The sequence below is a fragment of the Nipponia nippon genome, unplaced genomic scaffold (assembly GCF_047370975.1).
Source record: "Nipponia nippon isolate SJK-2023a ecotype South Korea unplaced genomic scaffold, ASM4737097v1 scaffold_33, whole genome shotgun sequence".
In the NCBI taxonomy this organism is placed as follows: Eukaryota; Metazoa; Chordata; class Aves; order Pelecaniformes; family Threskiornithidae; genus Nipponia; species Nipponia nippon.
The window spans coordinates 289,546-307,261 of NW_028262351.1; the positions used below are offsets into that span (position 1 = coordinate 289,546).

At 42.9% G+C, this 17,716-nt stretch overlaps 1 protein-coding gene and 1 long non-coding RNA gene across 8 annotated transcripts in view; one reads left to right on the forward strand and one right to left on the reverse strand.

Annotated features, from left to right (window-relative positions):
• The window catches only part of LOC104013813 (BDNF/NT-3 growth factors receptor-like), a 219,604-nt gene that overhangs the window by 21,544 nt on the left and 180,344 nt on the right, over window positions 1-17,716 (reverse strand). The window lies entirely within an intron of this gene.
• Window positions 1,331-11,244, forward strand: LOC148054137 (uncharacterized). Its single transcript, XR_015707577.1, has 2 exons — window positions 1,331-1,474; window positions 10,938-11,244. It is a non-coding gene; the product is annotated as an uncharacterized LOC148054137 (long non-coding RNA).

Consider the following 17,716-nt stretch of genomic DNA (forward strand, 5'->3'; position numbering starts at 1 on the left):
GAGTTGCATGTTATAGGAATTACCATACCAGGAACCACCTGAACCAATGGAGAAGAAGCCTTACAAGAAGCAGTGCAAGTGCAGCAGTGACCCAACCTGAGCTGGCTTTGGTGCCCAATAACTCCACGCAACACACCACCTCTCCTGTCCTGAGTGACCACCATCACAGATGGAGCCCAAAGTCTCGGACTAAATGAACTCAATGGACATTATGTGGACATTTGTGGATGTTTATGGACATTTTACAGACATTTTACAGGGGTGGTCCATAAAATAAGTGGGGTGGTGGTTAATGAGGATGTATTGGATAATGTGGGACCTGAGCATGATGTAAATGGTATGGAATAAGGGGTGGATACTGTCCTGGTTTCAGCTGGGATAGAGTTAGTTTTCTTCTTAGTAGCTGGTAGAGCGCTGTGTTTTGGATTTAGGATGAGAATAATGTTGATAACGCACTGATGTTTTGGTTCTTGCTGAGCAGAGTTTACACTAGTCAAGGACTTTTCAGCTTCTTGTGCTCTGCCAGGTGCACAAGAAGCTGGGAGGGAGCATAGCTAGGACAGCTGACCCAGACCGGCCAAAGGGCTATTCCATACCATATGACGTCATGCTCAGTATATAAGCTGGGGGAAGAAGAAGGAAGGGGGGGACATTGGGCGTGATGGCGTTTGTCTTCCCAAGTAACCGTTACACGTGATGGAGCCCTGCTTTCCTGAGGATGGCTGAACACCTGCCTGCCGACGGGAAGTAGTGAATGAATTCCTTGCTTTGCTTTGCTTGTGCGCGCGGCTTTTGCTTTACCCATTAAACTGTCTTTATCTCAGCCCATGAGTTTTCTCACTTTTACTCTTCTGATTCTCTCCCCATCCCACCGGGGGGGAGTGAGTGAGCGGCTGTGTGGTGCCTAGTTGCTGGCTGGGGTTAAACCACGACAAGTACCTCAGCCTTTTCCATGTCCTGTGTAACCAGGACACGTAACCTTAGAGAAGCCTTTCTTGTTGTCTTTGACATCCCTGGCCAGATTCAATTCCATTTGGGCTTTAGCTTTCCTAACTTCATCCCTGGATGATCAGAGAATGTCTCTGTATTCCTCCTAGGTTACCTGTCCCTGCTTCCATCCTCTCTATGCTTCCTTTTTCTGTTTGAGTTTGGCTAGGAGCTCCTTGTTCATCCATGCAGGCCTTCTGGCTTTTTTGCCTGACTTCTTATTCATTGGCATGGACCTCTCTTGGGCTTGGAGAAGGTGATCCTTGAATATTAACCAGTGTTCTTGGGCCTCTCTTCCTTCCAGGGCCTTATCTGATGGGACTCTACCAAGAAGATCTTTGAAGAGGCTGAAGTCTGCTCTCTTGAAGCCCAGGGTTGTGAGCTTGCTTTTCATCCTCCTCCCTGCCCTCAGGATCCGAACTCCACCATCTCATGGTCACTGCAGCCAAGGTTGCCTTTGATCTCCCCAACAAGCCCCTCCTTGTTGGTGAGTATGAGGTCCAGCAGAGCACCTCTCCTCTTTGGCTCCTCAGTCACTTGGGTGAGGAAGTTATCATCAATATACTCCAGGAACCTCCTGGATCACTTATGTCTTGCTGTGTTGTCTCTCTGTTGTCCGAAAAGCGGATTCTTTCTGGAACTCAGGTTGCCACTGTTGCTGATAGGGCAATTCTTTTCGCAGCTGCATCTGCTTTTCGATTTCCTTTAATTACATCAGTTTGTCCAGATTGATGTGCTTTGCAATGTATTACTGCTATTTCTTTAGGTTTGTGAACTGCCTCAAGTAATTTCATAATCTCTTTGCTGTATTTTATAGGGTTTCCTTGAGATGATAACAGTCCTCTTTCTTTCCAAATTGCATCATGAGCATGTATTACTCCAAAAGCATATTTTCAATCAGTATAGATATTAGCCCACTTTCCTTCAGATAATTCCAGGGCTTGAGTTAAAGCAATTCATTCAGCCTTCTGGGCAGATGTATTTGCTGGCAGTGGTCTTGCTTCTATTTCTTCTTCTAAGGTAACAATAGCATACTCAGCCTTCCGTTCCCCTTTCACAACGAAGCTACTTCTATCAGTGAACAACTCCCAGTCGGGATTCTATAATGGAGTATCCTTCAATTCTGAACGACTAGAGTGCACTCGTTCGATGGTTTGTAAACAATCATGTGCCAATTCCTCCTTCTCATGTAGAGGCAATAGTGATGCCGGATTCAAGGCACTGGACGCTTTCATTGCTATATCCTCCTGTTTGAGCAATATTGCTTGGTACTGTACCATCCTGCTTGGGGATAACCAATGATGTCCTTTCTGTTCCAGCATCGCAGTAACAGCATGTGGCACGTAACCAGTTATTCTTTGTCCCAAAGTCAATTTTCGTGCCTCTTGTATTACCAACACAGCAGCTGCTACTGTTCTCGGACATCCTGGCCATCCTGAGCTTACTTGATCTAATTGTTTTGAAAAGTAAGCTACTGGTCTTTTCCAATCTCCCAAAGTTTGTACAGGCACTCCCAGTGCCTGATGTCCTCTCTCATGTACATTAAATTCAAAAGGTTTTGTTAAATTTGGAAGACCTAAAGCACTCATAAGAGCAATTTTTATTTCATCAAATCCCTTCCGGCATTCTGGAGTCCATTCCAATTGCTCTCCTGGTCCCTTAACAGCTTCATACAAAGGTTTAGCCATTAATCCAAAATTTGGTATCCACAGGCGACACCATCCGACCATTCCTAGAAATCCCCCGAGTTCCCTTTTTGATGGGGGGGGGGGCGATTTGGCAGATCGCCAGAAATCTGAAAAAAAGAAACTCCCAGTTTCCTTTCTCCTTGAGATATTTCAAATCCAATATAATTACATTTCTCTACATAACTTGTGCTTTCTTTTGTGACACTCTGTATCCTGCCAACCCCAGAAAGTTCAATAGATTAATAGTTGCCTCTACATTTTTCAGCCGTGTCTGTTCCCAACAAGATATCATCTACATATTGTAACAAGGTAGTGGTAGGCTTCTTACCTTGCCATTGCTCTAGTTCTTTTGCCAATACATTACCAAAAATGGTGGGGCTGTTCTTAAATCCTTGGGGAAGCACGGTCCAGCATAGCTGCATTTCACGTCCTGTTGTAGGACTTTCCCATTCAAAGGCAAACAACTTCTGACTCTGTTCGTCCAATGGAATGCAAAAGAAAGCATCTTTTAGGTCCAACGCTGTAAAACAGACATTTGAATCAGCTATCGTTCTCAGCAGAGTGTAGGGATTAGGCACCACTAGGTGTACATCAATCACTTTGATAGCTCTTAGATCCTGTACTAACCGATATTCCTGTGAATGTGTCTTTTTAACAGGCAGAATTGGGGTATTATATTCCAACTGACACTCTCACAACGGTCTGTATTTGAGAAAATTATTAATTATAGGCTCCAGTCCAACTTGAGCTTCCAATCTCATGGAATATTGTTTTCGTCTTACCGGCTTCGCTCCTGGTTTCAATTCCACCTTTACCAGTTCTGACGATTTGGCTCTTCCAGGTTTCTCAGTTGCCCAGACAAAAGGAACCACTCCATCCATGATTTCAGAGGGGACTTCAATTTGTTCCTCCTTATTTTCAGCATTCTTCATTTCCGACAATTCCTGTAACATATATACTTGTGCCTCCCAGGCATTATTTTGCGGAATATGTGCTCGAACTTTATTCTGATCAAAAGTTATCTGTGCTCCCAATTTATTCAATAAATCCCTTCCCATCAGAGGTAGGGGACATTCTGGCATATACAAAAATTCATGTGTAAGTGTTTTGTTTCCAATTTCACACTTAATCAGTTGAAAGAAAGGCCTAATCTTTTGTTTTCCTGTGGCACCTATTACTGACACAGAGAATTTACTCATAGGTCCTTTACAACTATTTAACACAGAATATGTTGCTCCTGTGTCAACTAAAACTTTAACAGTCTCATTCCCCAGCTTAACTGAAACCAGGGGTTCAGCTGGGGAATTTAATTTCTCAACCCCCGGTCCTCATCAATCTGAATCTTCCATACTGATCATAAGCAGATCTGCCTCCAGAATGGGTGCAGACGGGGAATTCCAATTAATTAATTGCCTCTTCGGACGTTCATTTTTCCAATGCCCTCTTTCTCTGCAAATTGCACATTGATCTTTTCCCAAAGGAGCCCAATTCCCCGTTCCCCCTTCTTTTCTTCCTCCTCTGCCCCTGCCTCTTCCCCTGAAGGAACCTCTCCCCCTGCAGGAGGTTTGTGCTTGGGCAAATGCTGCAGCTAAAATTGCAGCGTTATGTTTGGTTTCCTTCATCTTTTCTTTCTGCTTTTCCTTTTTTTCTAATTCCTCCCAATTATTACCTTGTACGCAATCTCTATCAATTGGGATATTGACATTCCTGACACTCCATCTACCTTTTGTAGCTTTCTCCTTTTATCTGGAGCTGATTGTCCTACAAATAAAGTAGTAAAAGTCACCCTATTATCCTCATCCTCTGGATCTAAATCTGTCCATTGTCTAGCGGTCTCACATAACCTTCCATAGAAGGTGGACGGATCCTCATTTTTACCCTGGACTACTTGATATAATCTTGCAAGTTTTTTTGGTCTAGGAACCCCATGTTTAACTCAATACAAAATTAACTGCTGATATTGTTTAATCATCAACCTGCCCGCTCCACTATTTGAATGCCAGTCCGATTCTTGTGTTGGCATAAACAAATTGGGTCCATCTCTAGCATTTATCCTCTCATTTTCTTCTTGAGCCTTTTCTATCACCATTCTCTTTTCCTCGGGTAAAAACAACATATTCAGTAACACCTGTACATCTTGCCAATCTGGGTTACGGTTCTCAATTATTAATTTGAAAGATTGGTACATTTTCTCTGGATTCTCCCTATGTGATCCCACAGATTCCTTCCAATTCATCAAATCAGACATAGAGAAGGTCACTTTAACATGCACCAGAACTCTATCAGGTCCAACAGCCTGGTGCAGAGGAGCCTGAATCACAGGATTTCTTTGCGCTCTCGTTCTTCCTGCGACTGGGCTAAACCCCTCACCCTCTTCACTAGCCCTCTCTCCTTCATCACTTACACTATCCTGGTCTTTCCCAGGAGGCACTAATAATTTAATATCCTCTTCCTCATGTTCCACCTTTAAACACCTTTTTCCAATACTACAAGCTGAGCAACAATGGTGTAATCGCTTCTTATTATCCTCCATCATCATCAATGCATTTGAATCTGATACCAACAATTTACATTTCTTTCTTGTCTCATAATCATTTCTGAGGTAGAAAAACAAATCTATATATGGAACTTCATCCCATTTTCCTTCTTGTCTACAAAAGTTGCAAAATTGTATTGTAATTCAAAGTTCCCATTTCCGGCCATTTTTCGCCATCGTCCAATTTATACATCAGCCACCAGTGACTACAGTATTCTTTTAACTTTTGACACGTCAAAGGATCCCCACCATACTTATTCCAATGTTTCAAAATACATCCCAATGGAGAGCAGACCGTTCAACAGATTGTTCAGACCCTTGCCTTGCTCCCATATTTTTACCCAAAAAGAACATTCTTATCCATGTTTTCATGCACTCCAGTCATCACTGTCAAGCGTTCATGAATACCTTTTACTTTTACCTTTATACAACCTTTTATACAATCCCCCTTACAATGTCTCTAATTTATGCGTTGCACCACGGAGTCCCTGAACAAACAGGTTGGTGCGCGCTGGAATCCGAAGAGCAGCTTCTCCCCCCCGGTGGCTGGCAAGTCAATCTGGGCAAGGCTTCACAGCTGTCCTATCTGGGTCACCAAAACTGTTGTCCAAAAAGCATATTCTTTGCCCGGTGTGCAATAGGCCAATAATCACACACTCAGGAGAGACATTGATTATTTATTCCAGGTTTGCACAAGCCTGGGTGCTTGGTGGTTTCCCACAAATCAAGCACATGAGATTTCTACCAACAACCCTTTTTATACAGTACAAACATAACATACGTAATCCATTACATAGCCTTTTTGCTACCTGATTGGTACATGTTAATATACATTCCTAACTTGGTAACAAGATAAGTACATCTTTACAGAGCATGCTCAGAGAGTAGGGGTCCCCTTAATCAGAGGAGGGTCCCACAGTAGGGGGTGTGATTTTTAGTATTATAATGAGGATAGTTCATAGAAAGGACAAGTATGTTGTCTGCTGTTTCCATAGTGTCCTTGGTTGGTTTACATCAAAGAATCCAAAATCAATTATTACTGACATTTCAAAGGACATCCTGTTTATATTTAAACTTTTAATATACGAACAACATCTATCAGGCTACACTCCTACAATATACCTGTCTGTCTATTAAGTACATCCTGTTTCCAAATAATGAATTTCTAGTTAACCCTCAACATCTCCAGCATATATCGGGGTGAAGTCCCCCATGAGGACCAGGGCCTACAAACTTGAGGCTGCTCCTATCTGTCTGTTATGCTGCTTAAATAGTTTGCTAAACTACAGCCTTAGTCTCTTCTAATAAAATAGGCTATTTCCCTTATTCCTCTAGGATATCTTTTCTACACCTGTTTCAGGTTTAGCATTCATATCCTCAGTCCCATTAGCCACCTTGCCTATATCTTCATGTTCATCACTTACCTTTCAAGACCTGATGTCAAAAATTAATTTAGTTTCCAGGCTAAACTAATTCTCATTTCCACATCATCATTTCTGTAGTGGTGCTGCTTTCCTCCTCATTCTCTTTACATGTAAACAATTGAGGTATCTTCTTTTGTTTATTTTAATATCCATTACAAAGTTAATCCCAACTGCTTTTTGGCGCTTTTCACTATATTCTTCTAAGACCTAGCTTTCTTTGTAGACCAGCCTATTCCCCTTGTGTGTTTTTGCTCACTCCCAATGTCCTTTATGATGTGAAATTACAGATAGTTTTGCAACCTATTGCTTCCCATCTTCTCCTCTAAGGCAGACAAATTCCAACTGATTTTTGCTTTTTTATTTAAAGAAATTCCACATTTTCTCAATACTTAAGCTAATCCTTATAACTAGTTCCCTCCATTTCTCAGAGTTGGCTCTCTGAAACAGCAGAATAACAGGCAGAAAAAGGGGACTCCCAAAATTTTGGGCCCACAATTATTACAAAGTCAGGAGTTCTGAGAACCTCAGACAGTTTTTAAAACTGTCACAACCCCTGTGAGTTTCACTTAGAATACAAAATGATTAAACTACAGATGCTGAATAATTGCCTACTTTATATAACCTGAAACAGATCCAGATCTATTCCTTTTTCCTTTTCTATTTCTGCTACTTTTTTTCCTTTAAGAAATATATTTAAAACATTGTAAAGTACTTCCAGATTAAATGGAATAATTAGGAAAGAAACATTATTTACATTTTTTTCTGATTGTTTCAATTAACAGAATACTGTTTTCCATATCCCTAATACATGACTGAACACATATAAACATGAGCTACCTTTAAAGCAGCTAGTTTGGGCTTTGTGAGCAGCATAGGCATAGAAGCATGCACCTCAGAAAAGGAGCATTCACCATGCTTCTGGCTAGCTTCACAGTCTGCACTGAGCTCATGTCATAACTTCAGAGCTAGCAGCGCCTGCAGATTAGACAGTCTCAGTCTCAGGTTGTACAGTGGAGCTGCATAAACCTCTCTGAAAGTCCTGGTTTATGCAATTTTAGCTATGCTGTATTTGAAGACCTTCTTATTGCATGTAGTACAGCTTTATCTGCTGCACGGCCTTCAGTTTCCTCCTTTTCCATTTTGTGTTTTATTCTACCAACTAAAGCTGATTAGGACAGAAGAGAAGAGGGTTAATATTGCATAATACGGAGGCATATACCGTCTTGCTCAGCTCCAAAACTATCGTTTAGTTCATCTCCAAACTGCCATGGAAACATTTGTTGTTCAAAACTATGTTCCTCCAAGCATGACTGAAAGAATAGAAAGAGATAAAGAAATAGAAGATAAGAAATCACAACTGTGTGTATCTATGCAAACAAGTAGAAGATGGATCTTTCGATCATTTTCAACAGAATTTCTCTCTGCTGAAAGGTCAATATTAGGCTTGTATAGTTAAAACAAATAAGCTTTATTTTGTAGACTAAAGCAGTATCTGTTAGGTTTGTTGTATTATCTGTAGTATCTGCTGGCTTTCTGCAGAGGGGTGAATTCCACTCGCTGTGCATTGGCATTGAGCTTATTTTAATGTGGTTATGCTTTTCCCACACAATTACTCAACACTAGCTTCTTTTATCTAAAAAAGGCTGTTATGGCATGAAAGGCCAGATCTAGAATATGTGAGGATATTCAAGGAGCATGGAAAAGTCATTCCACTGAAAACTGCAAAATTTCATTTTTCATTGGTTCTTTCAATGTAAAAGACAAGATGTGCTGCTCAAATTATGACATGAAATATTCAGCTCTATTCTTATCTGAAATGCTGAATGCTGAAATAAAATTTAAAGATGGAGAAATTGAATTTAAAATACCGGAAGAAAACCACATTGAGATTTTTAAGTTTGGCTCTTACTGAACCCCAAATTAGGGAAGAAGAAATTATACAAGAAATAAAAGACCAAGTGTACCCAGGAGTATGGGCCTCAGGAATACCGGGAAAGGCTAAAAATACAGAATTGGTTGTTGTTAAACTCAAAGAGGGAGCACGGCCTGTTAGGGTAAAGCAATATCCCCTGAAATTGGAAGACAGGCGAGGAGTGAAGAGCATTATAAAATAATTTATAAAATTTGGACTATTAATTGAATGCTCTTCAGAGTATAACACTCCTATTCTTCCTGTCACAAAGCCTGATGGCAAAACTTATCGATTAGTGCAGGATTTGCGGGCAATAAATCAGATAGTTGAAGATCTGTATCCGGTAGTGGCAAACCCATATACTTTACTGACCAGTTTAAGGGAAACCTATGAATGGTTTACTGTATTAGACCTAAAGGATGCATTCTTTTGCCTCACCTTGGCTCCTGAAAGCTGCAGTTTATTTGCCTTTGAAAGGGAAAACCCGGATACAGGATGGAAAACCCAACTAACCTGGACAGTGGTACCTCAAGGATTTAAGAATAGCCCCACCATTTTTGGAAATCAATTAGCCAAGGAATTAGAGACCTGGGAGAGGCTTCCGGGAATTGGGATTCTTTTGCAATATGTGGATGATATTTTGATAGCCACAGAAAAGAAGGAAGAATGCAAAGAATGGACTGTGAACTTGTTGAATTTTCTGGGATTAAGTGGTTATCGAGTCTCATTACAGAAAGCCCAAATCTTGAAAAAAGAAATAATATACCTGGGATTCGTGATTTCTAAGGGACAAAGACAGCTCGGGCATGACCGAAAGGAAACCATCTGCAGGACCCCAGAACCAACCAGGGTAAAAGATGCAAGCAGACCAGACCTGAAGGAGGAGCTGCTGGAGGAAGCCGACCGAACGTGGTATACTGATGGGAGCAGTTTTGTAAAGAATGGAATTCGAATGGCAGGATACGCTGTGACCACCACAGACCAACTGGTAGAAGCAAAGTCACTCCCTAAGGGCACATCTGCACAACGAGCTGAAATAATTGCTCTAGTGAGGGCGTTGAAGTTTGCCAAAGGACTGCGAGTGAATATTTGGACAGATTCAAAATATGCCTTTGGTGTAGTCCGTGCCCATGGAGCAATTTGGAAAGAACGAGGACTCTTAACTGCTCAAGGGAAAGGTATAAAACATGCTGATATAATTTTGTGACTTTTAGATGCTGTACAACTTCTGTCAGCAGTGGCGATTATGCACTGCAAAGGGCATCAGAAAGGTAACACTGACAGGGAAGTGGGAAATAAATTGGCTGATCACGAGGCACAGTGAGCTGCGGAACAAGGTGAGGTATTAAGTATAATTCCTGAAAAATCTTTGCCACTACCTGAGACGATCGAATATGATGAAAGGGATCAGAAGTTAATTACTGATTTAGGGGCTGAGGTTGGCCCATCAGGATGGGCAGTGTTAAAAGATAACAGAATAATAGTTCCCTTTAGAATATTATGGAAGCTTGTGGGAACAGAACATGATAAAACACACTGGGGAACTGAAGCCTTGTATAATTCCCTTATCAAGCAAATAGCAGCCAGAAGATTGTATCAAACTATAAAAACCATAGTCGGAAGATGTGAAACATTCATTTTTCACATACACAGAAGAACAAGTGGCAAGGTTTTGGCATTACGAGAGCTTAAATATAAATCGTGCAAGCATATCTCTGGAAAAATTAAACAAAATCTTGAACCAATCTCAGGAACTCAGAGAACATTTAAAGAAACGAAATAAGACACTAGCTGAGTCCATCATTAAAACAGTAATAACTAAGGACAAACTTGTTGGACTGTCTAGTCAAATTAAAGACCATACCGTCCATCATTGGTGGGATATCTTTTTGGGATACTCACCCTCTGCAGAGAAAACTTTGAATGTTCTAGTCCACCCACTCTTGATATTGTTGGTGTTTGTTATTATACTAACAGTTGTCAATTGCCTTTTGTGGTATAAGCTGAAGAAATTGGCTATGAGAGCTTGGGCCTTGTCTAAGGTGATAAAATATGAAAACTTAAGACCTTTGTAAAGAATTTTACAAAGTTTAAAGAAAAGGGGGGAATGGAAGGGTTAAAGCCAAGATAGACAAAGCCACTGCATCAAAATGCCTCCTGAAAGACTTAAAGCCTAGGGGAAAGGAGGATACTGTAAATATCTTAGTCACTTAACTAAACAAAAGAAAGGCCTTTGTGATTTAGAGAGTAGTTAGAATGGTTGTAAGATAAGGGGGTTCCGGGATAATACCATCTCAGACAACTCAGCCTTGGAAGAACAAATGCACAGAAAATAGGAAGTCACAAAAGAATGACAACAGCCTTGAAGGACACCGTCTACATGATCCTAGGACTGAGTTTGCACAGAAGCAAAGGTCAGTCAGCGAACACAGTGAAGAAGACTACGAGCCTTCATCTGAAGACCCTGACGACCACCCAAAGACCACCAAGGAAGACGACTGCGCATGCGGATCGGACATTTGCATATATTAATAAGTTCAGGAAATATCATGTTTATGTAAATGAATTCTCGGAAATCCTGTGAATATGTATGACTTTATAGTATATAATCTCTGAAAGTCTACCAAATCGGTGGAGCGCTCATGGTGGAGAATCCCCAGTGCTGCCCAGCGCTGCAATAAAATGCCTGCTTAATAACACTGTTGTTATTGAGTTTCATTACATCGGTTTCCTTACCCAGCCGCACCTAGCTTCCCACCTCGGTGAGGAAAGTTAGAAAGCAAGGGGGTTCAAAGAACACCGATCTTTGTATCAATCTCTCCTTTTCTCTGTGTCTTGTTTTGCTAAAGATGATTTAAAACTCTGCTTGCTGAATCCAAAAAACAAACAGCTCATGCATATGACAGGCTGCCAAGAATGCAGGACCCTGCCCTTCTCTTAGCTCACAAGCAAGAAAAATCTGCAAGGCTACTGCCAGCCAGCTATGCTGCACTAAATCTGGATACAAAAATTCACGGATGCTTCTCCTCACAGTCCGAATCTCCCCAACGGAGAAACGGAATATTCAGAGAGTCCCTGAAATGAAACTCAACAGCAACGAAGTTACTATTAAGCAGGTATCCTTTATTACAGCGCAGTGAAACAATTGCAAGACTGATGTGTTATCAAAGAATATCTGCCAACATTTTTAATGAACAGATATTTATCTTCCTAAAATTATATCACCATAAGAAAAAGAAAACAGGGTGATTTCTTTGCCCTGATAAGATTCCTCCCTTTCTGGGTATCCTGCTAAATCCAGATTTCTAGCAATGTAATCTTGCAAGTCAAAAAATAATTTGAATTAATCACACATACACCTTGGAATGGACCAAATGATTTTATAAAAAGATTTCCTAAGAGAGGATCAGACTCCATCAAATTTTACACATCAGTTGAAAAAAACCCCAACACTCCGACCTCCATTTCCAGCAAAACATTTGTTTGCTTCATGTTGTGATATCCCTTCATGCTTACTGCCTGCAAGAAAATGCTTGCATTCAAAGTGATAACAAATTAATCTTGTTAGAGAAAAATATATCATGCTGGATACAACAGCCCAGAGAGACGAGACTGTTGCTGCTCCATGTCCCCAGGTCCAACCAGTAGTGAGGCTGAAGATGCATTCCCAGCAGGCACACACACAAAAGCACACATATACACCACATATATACATGGCCAGTCATACAGATCACAGACACTCAGAGCACTCACACGAACATAGACAGTACCAATGGCCTCATCCTGCTCCCCTTTCTGGCTGGACAGGATGGAAGTCCTCCAGTGAGAATATATATATACGTATGTACAAGGTGAATCCTTCTAGCAGCTGGGCTCAGACACTCAGTCTGCCCAGTAAACTGGCCTCCCCAGTTGCTGGCACCTGGACATATGAGTCCCCAAAGCTGCAGCCCCATTCCAGTTGCTGGTACAGACCATTGCGTGCACACGCAAATGGCCAGGACTTTCCAGGTCCCAATAGCTGACCTGTTCTTGCCCTTAGAGTCACACAGGCCCTCACACCCAGAGCTGGCCCTTGGAGACCCCCCCCCCCCGGCTCCCAGGCCACTTCACCTACTCAGCAGCTAGTGCAGCTTGATTTTCACTAGCGCTCACATGCTCACTGCCCGCCCCCCCCCCCCCCCCCAGTTGCTGGCACCAAGAACACATGGGTTCTCCAACCTGTGGTCTGACTCCAGTAGCTGGCACTCAGACCCCCCCATACATACACATGCACTCAGAATAGAGAGCCGTCACCCAGGAAAGAGTTAGAAAGGAATTTAATGAGAATACATAGGACAGACTGTACTGATCAGGCGCAGGGCTCAGCCACGCAAGCGTACTGACCAACCAACTACTGACACGCGACCGGCCCTTTTTATCCCCTTACCCCTCTATTTTCCCACACCTGTTCCTCCCCAAATCACCTAAACCCCTCCCTTTTCCTGCCTTTGGTTTCTCCCCTAAAATTCCATAATAAGTCCTATGCAATCCCAAAATGCTCTTCCCCTGCACCCAATGTTTTCCACACCCCTAGGCTGCAACCCCTCTTAGTCTGAAAGGTGATCCCCAGAGCTGCTCCCGATGACTCATCGTGATAGGTTTCACGCCTGGATAAATGGGGCTGATGGCTCTCCTGGCACAGACCCAGAGAGGAGCCTGGAAGAAGTGTTCGTTCCTCTGGAGTCCTTAATTTGGGTTCCTGCCTGCCTTTGTGTGCCCCTGTGCTCCTTTGGGCTTTTGCAAATGGGCCTTTGATGGGCTGATGGCCCCTGTGATGGGCCTGGGAGTAGCCCAGCAGGGTATTATTTGGACTCCCCCCTCCTGCCATTGTGTCTCTGGCTCCTTTGTGGGTGTACAGATGACCTTTATCACATAACCTAACAAATATATTTCCCACGCCTCTCCATGAATGTGTAGGACTCAGCATGCAAGAACTGGATCACAGGCTGATGTGATTTTTTTTCCTCTCCTTTAGATATAGCTATGAACGTGCAAGCAAAGAGAAATATACTGTTGTTAAAATTTACTAATTAATAAGGATAAAGGTAAAAATGATGTTAATTCCAGTTTTCCCACTGATCTGGAGGCTGGACAAATTTTTCATCTCTGAATACATATCACAGTCTTTTTGTCTTCTACAAAAATTGTATGAGCTATGAAAATGACTGCTTAGATGATATTAATTTTCAATAGAAACAGACAAAAATAGTCAGTATTTTGTGGTTTAAAGTATCTCAGTCTCAAGGTTCCTTCATCTTTAAAAGGCTTTTTATAAATTTGAATCAACCACTTTACACTATAAATATCTGCAGCCATCAGGGTCCGTTGAGATCTCCCTCCATAGCAGTTGGCTGCACAGCTGTGAGCTCCCCTTGAGTAGGGACACCTTTCAAGGTTACGCCTCGAGGCTGAGAGATCCCTTACCTGACACCAGGCATCGATGGGTTGGTAAGTGACATTTTTTGCATGCATGTAACATTTAAGATATGTATAGTAAGCTTACACGATAAGCTTTGTATCCCATAATAACTTTAAGTGTAATAAGTAGTAGAGTATTGACCGCCAATCCATCTATACTTATTAAATATTTTACGTACCTAGATTTACTGAATAAAACTCAATAAACTAACTACTAGGTCAGAACTACCTGAGTAATCTCTGACTCTTCTCCTGCGACACTACACCAATGCATGCAGCACGGGCAACAAACAGGAGGAGCTGGAAGCCATTGTGCAGCAGGAAAACTATGATATAATTGCAATCATGGAAACATGGTGGGATGACTCGCACAACTGGAGTGCTACAATGGACAGCTATAAACTCTTCAGAAGGGACAGGCAAGGAAGGAGAGGCGGTGGGGTAGCCCTGTGTGTTAGGGAGTGTTTTCATTGTCTAGAATTTAACAGTGGTGATGATAGGGTTGAGTGTTTATGGGTAAGAAACAGGGGGAAGGCCAACAAGGCAGATATCATGGTGGGAGTCTGTTATAGACCACCCAACCAGGATAAAGAGGCAGACGAAGTATTCTATAAGCAGCTGGGGGAAGTCTCACAATCGCTACGCCTTGTTCTCGTGGGGGACTTCAACTTACCAGATGCCTGCTGGAAATACAATACAGCGGAGAGGAAACAGTCTAGGAGGTTCCTGGAGTGTGTGGAAGATAACTTCCTGACACAGCTGGTGAGGGAGCCAACTAGGGAAGGCACCCCATTGGACCTGTTGTTTGTGAACAGAGAAGGCCTGGTGGGTGATGTGATGGTTGGAGGCCGTCTTGGGCATAGCGATCACAAAACAGTGACAAAAGGATGAGGAAAAGGCTGAGGTACTTAATGCCTTCTTTGCCTCAGTCTTTAATAGTCAGACCAATTGTTTGCTGGATACCCAGCCCCCTGAGCTGGAAGACAGGGACGGGGAGCAGAATGAAGCCCCCATAATCCAAGGGGAAATGGTTAGCGACCTGCTACACCACTTAGACATGCACAAGTTTATGGAACCGGATGGGATCCACCCAAGGGTACTGAGGGAGCTGGTGGCAGAAGTGCTCACCAAGGCACTTTCCATCATTTATCAGCAGCCCTGTCTATCTGGGGAGGTCCTAGTTGACTGGAAGTTAACAAATGTGACTCCCATCTACAAGAAGGGCCGGAAGGAGGATCTGGGGAACTACAGGCCTGTCAGCCTGACTTTAGTGCTGGGGAAGGTTATGGAGCAGATCATCCTGAGTGCCATCACATGGCACGTACGGGACAAATAGGTGATCAGGCCTAGTCAGCATGAGTTTATGAAAAGCAGGGCTTGCTTGACTCACCAGATCTCCTTCTATGACAAGGTGACCCGCTTAGTGGATGAGGGAAAGGCTGTGGATGTCATTTACCTGGACTTTAGTAAAGCCTTTGACACGTTTTCCCACAGCATTCTCCTGGAGAAACTGTCTGCTCATGGCTTAGATGGGCGTACTGTTCGCTGGGTAAAAAGCTGACTGGATGGCCGGGCACAAAGAGTGGTGGTGAATGGAGTTAAATCCAGTTGGTGGCTGGTCACGAGTGGTGTTCCCCAGGGCTCAGTATTGGGGCCAGTTCTGTTTCATATCTTTATCGATGATCTGGACGAGGGGATCGAGTGCACCCTCAGTAAGTTTGCAGAGGACACCAAGTTGGCCGGGAGTGTTGATCTGCTGGAGGGTAGGAAGGCCCTGCAGAGGGACCTGGACAGGCTGGATCAATGGGCCGGGGCCAACTGTATGAGGTTCAACAAGGCTAAGTGCCGGGTCCTGCACTTGGGTCACAACAACCCCATGCAACGCTACAGGCTTGGGGAAGAGTGGCTGGAGAGCTGCCTGGCGGAAAAGGACCTGGGGGTGTTGGTTGACAGCCGCCTGAATATGAGCCAGCAGTGTTCCCAGGTGGCCAAGAAGGCCGATAGCATTCTGGCGTGCATCAGAAATAGCATGGCCAGCAGGACTAGGGAAGTGATTGTCCCTTTTTACTCAGCACTGGTGAGGCCACACCTCGAATACTGTGTTCATTTTTGGGCCCCTCACTACAAGAAGGACATCGAGGTGCTGGAGCGTGTCCAAAGAAGGTCAACGAAGCTGGTGAAGGGTCTAGAGCACAAGTCTTATGAGGAGCGGCTGAGGGAGCTGGGGTTGTTTATTCTGGAGAAGAGGAGGCTGAGGGGAGACCTTATTGCTCTCTACAACTACCTGAAAGGAGGTTGTAGCGACGTGGGTGTTGGTCTCTTCTCCCAAGTAGCAAGGAATAGGACGAGAGGAAACGGCCTGAAGTTGTGCCAGGGGAGGTTTAGATTGGATATTAGGAAAAATTTCTTCACTGAAAGGGTTGTCAGGCACTAGAACAGGCTGCCCAGGGAAGTGGTTGAGTCCCCATCCCTGGAGGTATTTAAAAGACGTGTAGATGTGGCGCTTAGGGACATGGTTTAGTGATGGACTTCGTAGTGTTAGGTTAACGGTTGGACTTGATTATCTTAAGGGTCCTTTCCAACCAAAATGATTCTATGATTCTATTTTTTGTAGAAGTAGATTTACATTCTTTCACTATATTATCAAAAGCCTTGCACTATAGCTTTTCCTTAAACCCCTGCCTTCTAAATATGTGATTACGTGAATATTTGAACTGACATTCATTTAAAAATGCACACTTCTAGCCTTCACAGTTGTGGAGAATATCACAGCAAGGTAGAACATGGGACTGCAGTAAGTTTTCATGGGCCATCAGGTCCTGTTCCCAGGTATCACAGGTAGCTGCCCTTTAAGCTCTTTCTGAAATGTGCCCATCTCCACCTTGAAAATAGTTGGGCTTTTTGGGCCTTTTGTTGCTCTGCTCAAAGGGCCCTTCCCTTTTCTTAGAAAATTCTCACTTGCACTCTCAGTCATGCCAGATTGTACCCATTTGTTTCTGGGCCAGTAATGACCTTTTGCTTGAAGTGACTCTGTGTGTGTGTGTGTGTGTGTGTGTGTGTGTGTATAACAATTAGAGCTAGCAATGTTGTAGTACTCCTGGGGTGGAAAAAAATTGGCAGCACATGTAGTTTCTGTAATGGTGTTGAAAATGGTTTTGTCCCATCTGTATCAGCAAGGATACAGGTTCCTGTACAATGCAGAGATGCAAGATTACACAATGAAACAGTTTTCAAAACTTCCTATCTGAACGCTTCAGTGCTTCTAAAGCAAAGACACGAGATATCACTGTTGAAATAGCAGGCCCAAGGTGAGATGAGCTGGAGAAGAGGGGTATGAACTGACTGTAAATCAAATTTAATGCAACCTCTTCAAATTCTCAATGGATGGACAGCAGTTTTGCAAGAGTGCCGTTAAGGGACAAATAGACAGTAACTTCTAAAAGTGAACTCGAGGGTATTAAACTAGATACATCTTTTGAAAGCATTTCTTTGCATTAGGAAGAAGGAAGTTACTTCCCACCCATGGCTTTTTTTTTCTGCAGATTTGTTTACCTGTCTGATGGAGACAGAATCATTTGAGTCACCATGAGCTTTTCTAAATTTTTTATCCATCCTTGATATCAGATGCCTCTTCCCTCATTCTCCTGAAATCAAGCCTTTATATCTTTCTTTCTAAAAGTTAGGTCATAGCTAGTAGCTTGACACAGCA